Source organism: Pimephales promelas, chromosome 20, assembly GCF_988280905.1.
Source record: "Pimephales promelas chromosome 20, fPimPro1.hap1.1, whole genome shotgun sequence".
Classification (NCBI taxonomy): domain Eukaryota; kingdom Metazoa; phylum Chordata; class Actinopteri; order Cypriniformes; family Leuciscidae; genus Pimephales; species Pimephales promelas.
This window is the reverse complement of record NC_142788.1, coordinates 22,554,710-22,571,165: the sequence shown is the minus strand read 5'-3', so window position 1 is coordinate 22,571,165 and position 16,456 is coordinate 22,554,710. Positions and strand designations below refer to the sequence as shown.

The following is a 16,456-nucleotide window of genomic DNA, read 5'->3' as shown; positions in this document are numbered from 1 at the left end:
AAGTTTTCATTAAGGTGCTATTGATTAGCTTTTCCTTGCAATGAGTTATGGGCGACATTAAATAAAAAGGAAAATATTTTTATGACTTTTCACAGGCCATTCCAGAACTAGCACGCTTCTCACTCGCCAGCCCGACAGGCGTTTTGTTTTCTATCAAATTGTTGTGGCTTTTTCTTTTTCGTTTTTGAATGAGTGGTAAGAGTTTGCACCATTCATTTCCTCTCTTATGCGCCCACCACAAATAAAAGGAAATGACACAATTATCATTGAGCTTACCCAGAGGTTATATGGGGTAATTTATTAAATAAAAAATAATAATAATGGCAGTAGCTTGTATAGATTTTTTTTATGAACCTATATTGAGATTTTTAATACTAAGAATAGTTTATTTCAGTTTTTGCTTTTTTCAGTTGATGAATGAACAGAACATTGTAGCGCATCTCCCATCGAATAAATCTCAATAAGCTTTCGTGCTTTGTTACTTTTAATAGGAAACAAAGTCTGAGGTTTCTGTTCATTTTATTATGAAATTCAAACAATAAATACCTTTCTTTAATATGTGACTTGTGACAGATCGCTGTTGCCACCTCAAGCGAAGCGCCGACGCGAAGCGCATGTGAGCTGATCATTTCTTCCACTTTACTACTAGTTACTAGAAATAAACATGAATGAACATCAGAAGGTATGTTGAAATATTCAGTACAAGTTAACGAAATATCATTTTTGTAACATGAAAGACGTCAACAAAACGTACTAGTACATTAGATAAGCCATTCAGTGAACACAAACTCATTAGTCAGCTAGAAATATTAAACTCGTTTTGTTAATTATATGCACCATGTTCATTATATTTTTACTCTTCTTCAAAATGTTGTTTGAACTTGTTTCAAGTTTTTATGACAGCCACCATTTAAATATTAATTAAACCTGAATTGGAGTAAAAACATAATCATGTAATTAAGTTTTAAGTATTATAACTTTTTCATTATAAAAACTTCCTTGTGTGTAGTTTAAGTGTTTTTGGCAAATCAGTTCATTTTAACCTTCAATATAGTAACGTAATACCAACTGACTATGCAATTAGGTAATTATGCTATTTTGTCTTTTCTTGCCTTGCCCACCAGAATCTCCACCAATTTTAGAGCTCTCCCACCTTTAAAATGCCATTTTAACCTCTGAATTTTCCCATCTCTGCACTGTGAGCTTCACATACTGATGGGAAATGAGTATGTCCTTGGTTGACGCTCTTGTTTGCTAAAAGATGTACCAGTAAAGGGAAAAGGAAAGCCTTAAAAGAGACTCGTTGAAGACTGTCAAATTTTGGAGATGTCTCTGTGTGGATTCATGTTCAGCGTGCTTCAGGACATATCCTCTAGTCTTTTGTTTTTACTTTGTCATCAAAGAGCATGATATTCTATTCCTTTTAAAATTTAGCCTGGAGTTCACTTTTCTCTATTTTTATTTCCCTCTGTAGGTGTATCAGATTCCATGTAGTGCAGTTTGGACCTATAAGGGGGATGTTTAAAGTATAAACGCCAAGGTGTGGCAACTCAGGGATTTCTAGAAAGATGAAAGGCGTGCGGTTATCAAAGATCTTTATCCTTCCTGCTGCTTGAAATGAGACTGACAAACAACTGTATTCTAAAATTACACAGTGATAAATGTACATGGATGTTTTGTAATATATTGAGAATTTAAATTATTTTTTATTTTTTATTTTTTTTACATATGTACATGTAAAATATTACTACGTTTGAGCATCTAAACCAATCCCACACAATGAAATTTAACTAATGGCATGAGTTTTGGGTTGGACTATCTTTTTACTGACTAATGACTGCAGCCTGTTTGACAACAGTCACTATTGTTCAAATTCCATTTGGTGGCGCTCAGTTCACCCAATTAAAACACCCAAAGATAATACAATTTATTTATATATATATATATATATATATATATTTATATATTTATATATATATATATATATATAACATGAGGGTTTGTAAATGATGATAGAATGTACATTTTTGGGTGAACTGACAATTTGAAATCACAAAATATCACAGTTGCTGTTTCTTAAACAAATTGTGAGTATGTCAAGAAATTGTGTCATAGCTGAGCTGACGTATTTAGCCAACAGAGAAAAAAAAAAAACCTGGCATGCATCCTAACTTTGCTGTGTACCTAGGGAATATAGCAGTGTTTGTCTCAGGCACAGTTTTATTAGAATAATTATATCTGTCATGTCAGAAAGTGTTGTTGAAAAAGAAAAAAAAAAAACCAGTGGATTACATGGGCCTTTCCTGGCGTGACCTGAACTGAGTTCATTTATTTAATTCTCTCATCTAGATTGATTGGCCTCAGTGCGCACAAACAAGTGATGAGGATTCAACTGGACATTTGTGAAATTCTGGGACAGAAAGCGTTTCTTGCGTGTCCGTGTATTCGGCAAGGGGAGATGGGCCCTGCAGGCTTTGAAACATGAGGTTTCAGAGATAACATTTCACATCCAATAGTGCTGCCTAACCACGCAGCCTACATGAAATAAACCCTCGATCTCTGTTTTGGCTTTCATTTTCAGCATTTCATGTCGACAGACTCTTGAAAATCGATTTAAAAGTGCACATTCCAGATCCTTTTCTGCCCTTTCACTGGACGCACCTTTAATTTGATGCACATTCCTTCACGCATCGAGATGCTTTTATTTATAAACCATAATGAATTCTGAACATAACACTTGAAACTTACAGTTTCCTGCACGACTTGTTTTTCTAGGTAAATCACAACAAAAAGATAAAAGACTGAATACATGCAGTCGGAGCAGTTGTCAAGCCAAGATAAGCAGTAGGTAAAGAAAAGTGTCTAAAAAACCTAAACCTAAAATAAATGACATTTTTTAAAGATATTTGAACCCACCAAATTAAAAACCTGAAGTCATTTTCCCCCTCAAATTTTTATCCTAATTTCAATAAAATTAGAAAACTGAAAAAGCATTTTTCTAGTGTTCTCACACTTTTTGGAGTACCTTATGTAAGTTTGGTGTTAATTTGTATTGCACCTCTTTTTGTTACCAATGAATTTGTGATTTTACAATGTTTTATAGTCTGTAAAATCGCCATTGGATTATTTTTACTTTTATTTTATACATTTTGTGTTTAAAATACGCATACTTCGTAGACTTGCACATAGTTTTATTAGTATTATTTTATTATGATAAGCCTAGACCAGGTGTTTTGCTCCGGTTGGTTTTTCCACAGATCAAATGGAAAAATGTAAGAACCTATAAATATATCTCTTGAGTTTTTTGCCAGATCAAGCCTTAAAACATGGTTTTATTGCAGAATCTTGTTGTTGAGAGACATAGCTTCTAGTTTACATTTCAGTTAATAATAGTTCTGCTCTCACAGCTGTGACACAAATTAGCACTTTGGGCAAAAGATCAGTTGGCTCAGTTTTCCGTAAGCACCAGTGTATCGCATGAGAGGCAGAAACACACAAACACGTGTACAATTTTAAGGCAGGGCGTGCATGTTTGTGACCACGTATTGGGAGATGGATCTCTTGTTCTCGCTGTTGTGGGTCACACAGTGAATAATTGGCAAAAGGTGTTAGGGGTGTTACTCCACACTGTTCACTGTGAACTCGTTTCCTGCAAAGGCCAACAGGCGTAGAGAGAGAGAGAGAAAACAGATCCGCGCTCATCCAGGTCATCGCTGCCACTGTTCCCATGAGGGCCACACATAAGATATCAATTAGCCAATCAGCTCCATGCCAGGAGCATTTTGCTCACAGATTTGTTGGGAGAGTGAAATGGATGTTGAGGCTCTGGGCTGTGATAACAGCACTAGCTCAACTGGAGGACAACAGTTCAAAATTTCAATAGTGGAATTTCCTCTAAACTGATTGACGTTTTTTAGCATATTGCTACTACGTTCTTTCAGACTGAAATGCTAGTTTAGTTTAAATGGATAAGTTCACATAAAAATGACAATTCTGTTTTTTAATTCTGTTCTGTTCAAGTTTTGAAGTTACAATACACAGGGTTTCAAGCTTTCAAAAGCATCAAAATATATCATATAACTAGTCCATTTGACTCATGCGCTATATTCCAAGTGTTCTGAAGTTATTCGATTGATTTTTGCAGGAAAAAGGCATGATTTAAGTTGTTTTTCTCTTAATTTTTGTGCTTATAGCACGTTCGTGAAAGTAGCTAATTTTTGTGAACACATTGTTATGTTGAATTAAAATGTTTCAATGAGTCATTTAATGAGTCAAGTTCTCGAGTTCAGCTCAGCTCTGGATTAAAGTCACCATGAAATCAAAATTGACAATTCTTTTTTGTAATGGAATTTTGCTATATTCATTATAAATTATTTATCCATGCACATTATTATTTTATTCATGTGCCCTTGTAATCTTTAATCAAAATTTCCCCTCCCACTTGCAGCGGGCTCTCTTCTCTTCTCTTCTCTGATGATGTGTTTTTCAGTGCTAGGGCGGGACGACCTGTCACTCAAATGAGATCACAGCAGTAGCAAACCACAACGATCCAATCATCGCAATAGGGAAGAAAAGAACTATGTTTAATGGCGGTTTTAAGGTTATCAATGTAAAAATAACTTGGGTTAGTTCACCCAGAAATGAAAATTCTGTCAGTAATTACTTAACCTTATGTTGTTCCAACCTCGTAAGACTTTCGTTAATCTTAAGAACACAAATTAAGATATATTTGATTAAATATGAGATCTGTTTCACTCCTCCATAGTCTTCTATTGTAATTTAAAACTTGCCGGCCCAGAAAAGTTATTAAAGACATCGTTAAATTAGTCCAAGTGACTTCAGTGGCTCAACCTTAAGTTTATCAAACGACGAGACTACTTTTTTTCATTATTTTCATCACACAAATCTTCAACTTCTAAAGACTTGGAATGTTATATTGAAAAGAGTTGTAAGGATATTCTTCAGAAATTCACTTCCATTGAGAAAAAGAATGTAAATAATGAGAATTTTATTTTTTATTTTTGGGTGAACTGTCTCTTTAAGAGTGTGTACTGTATATCAGTAACTGTACTTCATTAGATGTCAGACCAGAACTTCAAAGTTACATGATTTACTGGAAGGACCGTTTCTGTCATGATTTAACCCCAGGATTGTTTCAGAATAACATCCAGAAACTTAATGATTTATATGGTGACCTCAATTACAATCAGTTGCATGAGTTGCCAGAAGTTTTGACTTTTTTTTTTGAAGTCAGATCCTAACATCATGAATTGGTTTTAAAAATGTGATATTGATATTCTATTTTTAATCAAAAAGCATTGAAAGGAATGCAGCTATAATCAAAGTGACGCCATTTGCTCCTCTCTGCTAAGTTAATGGAATCTTCCTAATGTTTACTGGGACGCATCAATCATGCAAAAATCTATTGTAGCATTAGCCTTGAAAGAACAGTAATAATAAAAACGTTATAATGGCCTCAGCTTCCTTACTATAAATCATTCTGTGTGTGTTTGTGCGTGCTTGTGTTTCTACGTGTGTGAATTGGGTATTGAGGGGTATTAACTTCGTAAAAAATGCCATTTCAGTCATTTCACTCCATTGAGGCCTCAAAGGATATTGACCAATGCTCGTTGTTTGCGGCTCATGTTTCTTTTTAACCTTTTGTGTCAGCTGAGCGGAGTGTATGACAGCGTGTATTTCTGTTTGACTGCATCGGTTCCGGCACCTTTTGGCCGTGACTCACGGCGGGTTTCTGCTCGATAGCCACTCAACATCGTGTTGTAAATCAACTGCAAATGCATAAAAACCGCGTCAAGAGAGAGATTTACTGTAACACTGAAAATCCTTTTAAACAAATATTAAAATAAGGCAAAAAGCTGTCTGAAAGTCGTTTAAGAGGTCATTGCACCTCAGTTTAGAGGCGTGCGGTGAGAGCTGACAATGCATGTGAATTTACATTGGTATTAGCATTTGATTGATGACACGATGCATGCATGCGGCTTTCATTAAGTGAATGGGGGGATGGGGGGGGAGGGCGGCCTGCAACATACAGAGCCAACGGAAGTCATTCTTAGCGGTTTGACAAGGGGCAAATTCACTTTTCAGTGCAAAAACCTGCTATATCGTATTGGCATGTTTAAGGAAGTCATCTTTCTTAAGCTAACATATCGAACTGGGCTGCAAGATGAGGAAATGTGGTGTGCAAATTGTGCTCAGCACTCATTTTTGGTTGTGTTTGTGCCATTACCTCATTTGCATAATTCTTTTAATGAATTAGAGGTTAAAACAATGCAGACAGCGCATGCAAATAGACAACGTCATCAGGGGGCAGAGTAGTAGTGATAGACAGCACATTTGGGATCCGTGGCCTAGTGGTTGCAAGCGTAACGCGTTTAGCCGTGGCGCTCATGCAGGCGATGCAGGTTTATGATTCTGTAACTGTGATGTGTTACATGGAATAGATTTTTTTTTTTTTTTGAATGAATGAATAACAGTGTGTACTTGTATGCGCTCACTCACACACAATACTGTATAGGTTAAGGATAAGCGTGCTGACCCATGAGAGGGCCGTCTGTTGTCTGCAGGGACACTCAGAGAGTCTCGTATCCACTTCACAGCTGCGAGAGCGAGGAAACCTCTCCATTACACTGCTAAAAGCTAAACGCTAAGCGCTGCTCCCACACAGTGGGAGGAGAAGATAATACTCTGAAAGTCAGGGGAGAAAAAAAAAACCCTGCTGAAATTAATAAAGCTTTTTAGTCAGCATAATAAGTCATTTTGAACTCAACTGAAGAGAGCAACAAAACAAATAATATTTTGGGGAAAGAATACATGTATTTTAATGCCTTCAAGCAAAACTAATTAAAGACGACACCTCATTTACATAAATAAGCATTATAATTTGCATGGAGGCACCAGGGAATATGTGCAGAAAAGAAAGCAATATTTTGCAGTCTGCTAATTTCATTTTATTTAGGATTTAAGCTTAATAAAGATTCATTTTGGAGGGGAAGGGAATAATCAAAAGGGGGGGAATGTGAACTATCTCCAAAGATGCAGCAGCCCTTTATTCAAAGGGGCCTTTCAGAGTCAGCAGAAGACTCCTAATCAGGAGTGGCACTTCCTGGCTCCACTCCAGCACCAACTCCTTGAAAGGTACAAAATTTTAGAGCCCAATTTATTAGTATGCAGTTCCGGCATCAGTGGCTGAATTAATGGCGCTGACTGATAATGACTGTAATCGTGGCACAAATGGGGTGTTGAAATAGCAAACAACGGCCACAAGGCATGTAATGGAGCTTTTATTAATTACTCAAGCCCAGGCTCCAGCTATAGCTCCAGGATTTACAGTGGCACTGCCAGCCGGTGGGCAAAGGTGGGCCAGGTGGAATCCTGCGGTGACCGGATCTGAACCTGTTTGGGACTGTGGTGTAGTAGGGGAAGGGCGTTTCCACTCGCTCATGCTCCCTTTTAATGTGTTTATAATGCAGGACAGATTCTGCTGGATGAAGGAGATAACAGCTACATTGAAATGACACTTTTGAGCAGCCATCATGCTTATATCCCTGGGCTTGATAATAAGAGCAAGTAAGAGATGAGTCTGTGCATGTATATGAAAGTAAAGTTTTACATGTATATATATACACTCACCTAAAGGATTATTAGGAACACCATACTAATACTGTGTTTAACCCCCTTTCGCCTTTAGAACTGCCTTAATTCTATGTGGCATTGATTCAACAAGGTGCTGAAATCATTCTTTAGAAATGTTGTCCCATATTGATAGGATTGCATCTTAAAGTTGATGGAGATTTGTGGGATGCACATCCAGGGCACGAAGATCCCGTTCCACCACATCCCGAACATGCTCTATTGGGTTGAGATCTGGTGACTGTGGGCGCCATTTTAGTACAGTCAACTCATTGTCATGTTCAAGAAACAAATTTGAAATGATTCGAGCTTTGTGTCATGGTGCATTATCCTGCTGGAAGTAGCCATCAGAGGATGGGTACTATAAAGCGATGGACAGGGTCAGAAACAATGCTCAGGTAGTCCGTGGCATTTAAACGATGCCCAATTGGCACTAAGGAGCCTAAAGTGTGCCAAGAAAACACCCCCCACACCATTACACCACCACCACCAGCCTGCACAGTGGTAACAAGGCATGATGGATCCGTGTTCTCATTCAGTTTACGCCAAATTCTGACTCTACCATCTGAATGTCTCAACAGAAATCGAGACTTATCAGACCAGAAAACATTTTTCCAGTCTTCAAATGTTGGAGAGCTCCTGGAAATTGTAGCCTCTTTTTCCTATTTGTAGTGGAGATGAGTGGTACCCTGTGGGGTCTTCTGCTGTTGTAGCCCATCCGCCTCAAGGTTGCGCGTGTTGTGGCTTCACAAATGCTTTGCTGCATACCTCGGTTGTAACGAGTGGTTATTTCAGTCAAAGTTGCTCTTCTATCAGCTTGAATCAGTCGGCCCATTCTCCTCTCTCTCTCTCTCTCTCTCTCTCTCTCTCTCTCTCTCTCTCTCTATATATATATATATTTATATATACAGTATATATATATATACATTTTTGACTTATACTTTCTGAAACCATTTCTTTTTGAAACCATTTGAGGTCGAAACCGTATTTTCCATAATTATAAAACTATTTAAGAATTAAGTTTGACTCAATTATTCATTTGAATTATTCAGTCATTTGAACTGGGTTACCATTTCTTGCCCATGTATATATTTCATGTTTTTTTTTTCTAGACTGAATTCTGTTTAGATATTTGCTGGTGCTTTGGGTGTAACTTCTTCCCATGATATTTTGACTTTAGTTTCCTTTAAGAAATAGGTAGAGATGGATTTGAAGTATACAATGAGTCACGAGTTTCCCAATGATACCAGGATTAGCTGACGAACATCTTTATTTTACACAATACAGCATGACCCAAAAAAAAAGATACATTATGAGCTTTATAGTAGATTCACACGGTTAGAAAGTCATAGTTGAAGAGTGGAGAAATAGAGCTAAGTGTTGCAAGCCCCCAGTCACTTATGAGATGTCCTAATATTTTAGCCTCATTGTTCTCAGCAGTAAAAGCTTGCATTGTAAGGTAGGCGAGACTGTTCAAACGTCAACCCATCAGCTAGAGAGGGTTGATTAAAAAAGCTCTTTATTACTCACCGATTCCTTAATGGAGGATAGACTTTAAAAATGGAGGAAACAATTAGAGTTTTACTGCTTTGTGGGCACTACTGTTTTCTATAAATCACACCAAGGGTGTAAATTTCCCAATACAATACAGCGGCACTCCTCGCATGCGTAATCAACAAGTCCATAAGCACATTCACACCCATTCTGGACACATTTGTCTTTTCGGGTAGAATGTTTGAAAAATCTACAAAACTTTAAAATGCACTTTCTGCAAATAGGGTACAAAATACACGCATGTACACACACACACAAAAAAATCCCCTATAAGGATGATTGTCATCTCCAGTGGGTCATATTGTTACTAATATTACCAGTGTATTTGTCTATTCATTTATAGATGATTTTGGCTTTTTTTTTTTGCAACACTTTTACCAAAGTTTGGGACATAATTGAATGCAATCTAAAAACTTTATTTGTGTTGATAAACATTACCTGTGTCCAAATAATTTTTTTTAATATGTTTTAAAGTAAAAACAATTAAAAAAATACAATTAATAAAAATGACCTGTGTCCAAATAAATTTGTTTTAATATGTTTTAAAATAAAAACAATTAAAAAAATACAATGAATAAGAAAATGTAATTTAAAAAAACAATATTTAAATATAAATAAAACTAAAATAAAAACAATTTAAAAATACAATCAATAAAAAAGTAATTAAAAAACAATAATTAAATATAAATAAAACTATAATAAAAACAATTAAAAATACAATCAATAAAAAGTCATTAAACAATAATTAAATATAAATAAAACTATAATAAAAACAATTAAAAAAAATACAATCAATAAAAAAGTAATTAAAAAACAATAATTTAATATAAATAAAAATATAATAATAAAAATCACAGAGTTGCATGTTTGAGTTCTTCAAATGCAGTCAACACTACATTTTGTGGACAAATTACTACTTTTTTTGTACTTTTCATGCTCTAGAGAAGGTCCAAGTGATGTTACTTGTTATTTTCATTTTAAGGAAAGTTAAAAAGGAAAAAAAATAGCATTATATGGCATTTTTGGTGATTGAAATGAGTCAATAATTACATAAAACAGCTGTTCAGTGGTTTATGCCAATGTTGTTTGATCTTAATTTTCAGGCTAGGCAAATTTTATGTTGGATAATAGTTTATGAAACATGGGATTTGTGCTTCTAATGCTTTAAAATGCTTTAAAATCCAAATACCAAATTGTAAGCCTTCTGTGGAAACTGTCGTATCTTGTTTATGTAGTTTGTTTGTAAGGCTCTTGGTCAGGATTACACGCTAATTAGTTTTACCACTTGGGTAGCTTGTAAAACACTTGTTGGTAATTTGCTGTAGAGTGTAAAATGTGAATATTTTTGTTGAAAAAACAAAATATTGAGATATTCGTCGTTTTTTTTTGTTCCCTCTTTCTCTTCTTCTCCCTCCCAACCCCCTCCATGTAGCACCAAAAGCACATACACCCACACAAACTCACTACAAAGAGAGCAGCTGGGTTTTATTCCAGAGAATAAAAGCAATAATGGTTGGAAGCCTTTGAAATCATTAATAGATAAAAAGAATGAATGATCACGTTACATCTGGAGCAAGAATAAAAGCTGGATCCCTTCTCCCCTCAGATCCACTGTTCAGAAAAGATTTATTTGAAACCAACTTGTTTGTTGCGTTGTGATGTTCGATGGGGGCGAATAACTCAATCAACATTGGAGAATGTTCATAAAATGTCTGACGTCAAAAAATGATTTTACGTCAGGGAGGTACCAGGTATTAAAAGTGTGGTTTGGGGAAAAATCCCGCTCTTCTAGTTCATACTACGATTTGAATGCTTGTGACCTAACCCTGAATTTTGGAAATGTTTGTTGCTGTGTGGTTTTATAGAAAGACAAGGAAATGGAGGGAGATTTTACGCAACAGTTCAGATCTTTTTATGTATCAGTGTGTTTAAACCTTTCCGCAATGTGCCGAAAATTGCACAGGTGGAGACAGGTGGTGTATTGTTAGGAAAATTATTAATTTGGATTTGATAATGAGAAGTTGGCATGTTACATATTCCCTCCCTGTATTGCTGTGATTAAGCCATGCAGCTGTAGTCACAGGTTGTTATTTGCGTGCACAGATCAGCAGATATCCCCAAAAATTCATTCTTTCATTTTGAGAGATGAACAGACTCCGTCATTAACTTTTGTTATTCCTGACGCGGTATCTTATCGGTCTTATCAGTGGGTGTGCTTCTAACTCTTTCCTTATTGAACTAAAATCCCTGTTTTTTGGTTGTTTTTTGCCACTCCTTTTCGTTAACCTCTATAAAGAATAAACATTGTTTCATTGTTTTATTGAACAGTGAAAAACCCAGATAAGGTTTTCCTGTCTAACAGGTGACCACGGATCTACACACGACGGTTACCTGGCAATGCAAACATACACACTTTATTCCTTTCATATACCTGGGCCTTCATTTACCCTGAAGTTCATATCACAATATTATGTACTTGACCCCCCCCATCCGTAGATAAATATCCAGATCTGTGCAATGACAGAATTTATTCAGTGTAAATCTCTGTGAATCATACTTACAGTAACAAGCATATGCGTAAATGAATCATAGTTCATTATTTAATATCGAGGCATCAGTAAGAACGATTGGTTTCTCTTGTGCCTTTTTTGGGTGTGTGCTTTTTTCTTTTCTTTTCTTTTTTTTTTTGTTTTGTTTGTGAGATCATGCTTGAAAAATGTAGTGAAAAACATTTCGTGTCACGACAGGTCATCCCGTCTTCAAGCATTATGAAGTGAATATTTTATGTCAAACATTGCACTCTCAAAACATGCAATATGCTTTCCTGTTGTGTCATTGTTAGTTTTTGTCCTTGTTTCTGCTTTCTGGATTTACAGGAACAAGAATTAAACGTTTTCTTTGACAAAACGTGCTATATTTTTAATTAATTGTGTTTTCCTTTTTTAAAGGATGTTAAAAATCAATATTCAACACAACAATATTCAAAGTTTCTCATGCTCACCAAGGCTGCAGTGTACACTACTAAAAATACATTAATAACTTTAATATTGTGAAACATTATTATAATTTAAAACATTTTTTTTTTTTTTTGCATTTGAATATATTTGAAAATATAATTTATTCCCTTGATGGCAAAGCTGACTTTTCAGCATTATTGCTGCAGTCTTCAGTGTCACATGATCCATAAAAAAATCATTCTAATATGCTGATTTTTGATTTGGTGCTCAAGAAATATTTCTTATTATTATACATAATGAAAACAGTTGTGATACTTAAAACTGTGATATGTACAGTTTGTTTTAAGATGATACATAAAAAGTTTAAAAGATTTTTTTGGAAATATTATAAATGTCTTTACTGTTGCTTTTGATCAATTTAACGCATCTTTGCTAAATTAAAAAAAAAAAAAGTTTTGAACTGTAATGTACGTCATTGCATTATGCTCAATATATATATATTTTTCCAGACAGAAATTTGAGAGGGAGAAATGCATCAATAATGTTATATCATGTAATATTTATATGTGTTAGTAGGACGTTTGACGTAATACTATTGATTTCGACAGTATATGAGTACAGTAGGTTTAGTATGCATACAGTATATATAATTTCTGTCTGTGTTTGAGGTCCCCCTGTTAAATTCGTACAAGTATGTATTTGTGTGTTAAATGTTTCGAAGACTACTGTACATTTACCTCAGACGCCAGGATCAGGAGATTATATAGAGACTATAATCTATCCACCCTTTCCTGGCACTCTAAATCAAGATTATTCTCTATTCGGGCTCTCTTCCAAGATGGTTTTAGAAAGGAATGGTTTGAGGACCCAACTAATCAACCTCTTCAGTCTGTAAGAGCAAAAGTCTTTATAATGATGTCATTCTCCAACGGTCACACGGACCTTGTAAATTGTTGCCGATAGGACATTTGAATGTTAATACGCAATCAGTTGATAATATTAAAACAAACATAATGTCGTCAGTAGTGCTCTTATCATTTAGGCTGAAGTCCGTTTTGACTTTGTTCCTGTGTGATCCGAGGCGTAGTGAAGGCCCCATCCACAGTATACATCACAATAAGCTAATTAGCAATATAATTAGCATTGTAATTACCAGCTGCAATAATTACTTTTATTTATTATGTTTTTAGGGTATTTATCTGGTCTAAAAAAGAAATCCAGTTATAAGTCTGTTCTTTAATTTGGAATTTAAAGCCTTTGTTGTTTTTAACCCTTGTCTAACACAAAAAGCATATTATAGTGCATCAGCATTATAAAAATAACTCGGTATGTGATATCAGGGTTACATTGATACGTGTATGAAGACAGTAAGAACCTGAAAAGAAAGAGGTATTTAACATGTGAGATGTCAAAATAAATCTATTTATTTCCATTTTATCACTCACTCTCTTTTTCAGTGACTGCACACACTCCCCTTGTGTTTTACCCACAAACCCTTGTTTCTCTTGAAAGGATAGCATGCGTAAATACACAATCTAATAAGAGCCCAAGATGGATGATGATGCCTTTTTATTAACTTACGGAGTGGTTTGTTTGGGCAAATTGAACGTCGTATTTTTTTCTAATTGGAGTTTTGACGGGTTTTACAATGAAATGAAAGTAGTTATTGTGCTGCGGAAACAGTGGTGTTTATAAAATTCTGTGAGCGATACAAGCCACTGACGGTACTGGTATAAAAAGCTGCATTAAAAACAGTCACACAAACTGAATGTTGATTTGTGTAAGTGGCAAAGGGGAGGCGTTTTTTTAAAAGTTCATCGAAATCTTTGTTTGCATTTGGTTTATGGTTTGGTAGTAAAATATGTACCCATTACTGTTTTCTGTGTCCTCACAGGCTTCAACACACAGCTATGTAAGAGTCTGGTGTGAACGTGCAAGCTGAGTTTTGACAAATTGACAGTGACCGAGTCGAACTGGAGCACTCAATAGATGTTGAAGGTCAGTGTCACGATGTACCATAATACATTTTTCATGACTGCTTAAGTGACCAATTACTTGACAAATAGTCATATCAGTAAGCATAAAATGAGTTTTCCACTCCATTTGACATTTTTTTGAGTGTACTTGTATCCGTAGTTTGTTTTGTACTAGTGTACTGGTGTTTTGTTTTTCATGCAACTTCTGCTGATAAACAATGTCTTGATTTATAAATTTATGGCTTCATTTCCTTATACCAGCACAGATAGTGGCTAGCTAAGCTGGATTGCATGTGATCAGTCAATAGGAAGCAGGTTTTGGAACCGAAGTACATCATGTTAAGTAGCGTACCTTCATTCGCCTTACTGTGTTTTGTCAGTGAAGCAGATGAAGACGAGACTGTTTGCAATTGGCTCGGTTGGCCTCAAAGCGTTAATGCTAACCACAGCTTGTGTGATAGCAGAGACTCTAAGCAATATTGAAGTCACACCTCTGGTTCACGAAACAACTTAATTGAGTCACACACACGGAGAAGACCAGCCATGTCATAATACCCAGAGGCCTTGATTAATTAAGCCCTAAAAGCTCAGGAGCGTTCAATGTTCACCAGGTGCCTGTTCATCTGCCACTAGTTCCGCTTCTCACTCCAAAATAATACAATTCTGAGACATAAATGCAACTTCACATGGTAAGAACACATGTAGGAACTGGCGTGAATCATCAGAGATTGTTTTTGAATTCATTTGTATTCAATTAAGTTGCTTTAGTGATAGTTTTTGTGTTTTGGTGAAAATATTATTTCAATTTAGTCAAAACAGAAATTGTTCTGCGATCCTGAAATAACATTATAATGAGTACATTGTTGTAATATTTATTTTAGTTTATTTATTCATTGTTTGTGCATTTTATTTATAGCTTGATTGGCACATTCTGACTAGCATTTTGCTTGCTCCAAGTTCACTTTTGTGATTTTGTTGTTGACTTAGGGCCCGTCCACACGAAGACGCGTTTCGCTGTATACGTATACATTTTTTATCGTATTGCCGTTTCGTCCACACGGATCCGGCGTTTTGGGAGAGTGAAACCGCTATTTTTTGAAACCGGGTCCCAAAGTGGATAAATCTGAAAACGACACCCTTGCAGTTTTGTGTTTATAGCCAATCCATATATTTTGTGAAACGATGATGTCATCACATCACGTGTCGGCTGCGTCACACGCCATCTTCGTCTTCTTCTTCTTGGTTCGTATGCAGCGCGCAAGGTTATGCACATGCTCAAAGTCTTCTTCTGCGTGTATAGTGCATCTCTGTGGCAGAATTACAGCGCCCCATACTGGTCTGGCATATATACTACACCGTTTTCAGTGGTTTCGTGTGTATACAGATATTTATAGAGACAACGCCGTGTGTTTACGGATTTTTTTTTTAGAACGAGGAAAAAAAAACATAGGGAACGCACCGGCTTCATGTGGACGTGGCCTTAATTAGCCCACTTGCGAAGCATTTCATTAAACCATTATTGAAAATGACTGGATTATTTGAAACGATCATATTCTAGCCGCTGTCATCATTGTTAATATCTTTTTTATCATGATGCTAAAGTTTTTTTTTTTTTTTTTTATGAAGACGAATCTAGAAAGAATGTGATTGTTTCAAATAATTCAATAATAGTCGATATCTGGGATTCAGATACATGAGCTGAAGCTGAGCAATGTATGAATCCATTTTAGCCAGTCCTTTTGTTAATGAGATTAGCATGCCAGGAAAAAAGAAAGCATACAAGGACTTTATTTGACAGTTTTTATGTCCTTCCGGGCATCTCACTGGTCCGGCAGGTGTTGTACTCCTTAACTAGCCATTGAGGAGTCATCACCTAAACCAGTGCTTACAGCCTCCCAATTCCCTCTAATCCAAAACAAGCAGATTTAGCCAGCTCTCTAGACCGCTTTTCACAAAACAAACACACCGGCCCCCTGCAGACTGCACCGATGCCCTCCTCCCTCCCTTCGCACCCCTACCGATGCTCGGTTAGCCAGGCTAAGTGAATAGGGAGAGGCAGGTCTCCATGGGTAACGGCTACCATGGAGGCACCTGGCAGGAGAGCGAGAAGGATGCTGCGAGAGCCAGCAGGCGCGCACAGATGAGCGGGGAGATTTAGGGGCCGCGTTCTGCCGTCTTTATCCCGCTCCCCTGCCGTGAAAGGGGTGGTCACCCCCGCCAGAGGGTGCGTCTGCCAAGAACTGAAGAATGTTAGCCCTGCGGCCCTGTGAGCGAGAATGAGCAGAAAATTGAAGTTAACAAGCATGCCGTATGCTAAGT

The 16,456-nt window shown here is 36.4% G+C and overlaps 1 long non-coding RNA gene across 1 annotated transcript in view; it reads left to right on the top strand.

The window, feature by feature from the left end:
• The window catches only part of LOC148970645 (uncharacterized), a 91,461-nt gene that overhangs the window by 24,118 nt on the left and 50,887 nt on the right, over window positions 1-16,456 (top strand). The window contains exon 3 of the long non-coding RNA XR_016148291.1: window positions 14,056-14,159. This is a non-coding gene — a long non-coding RNA (uncharacterized LOC148970645). The remainder of the gene's footprint in view (window positions 1-14,055; window positions 14,160-16,456) is intronic.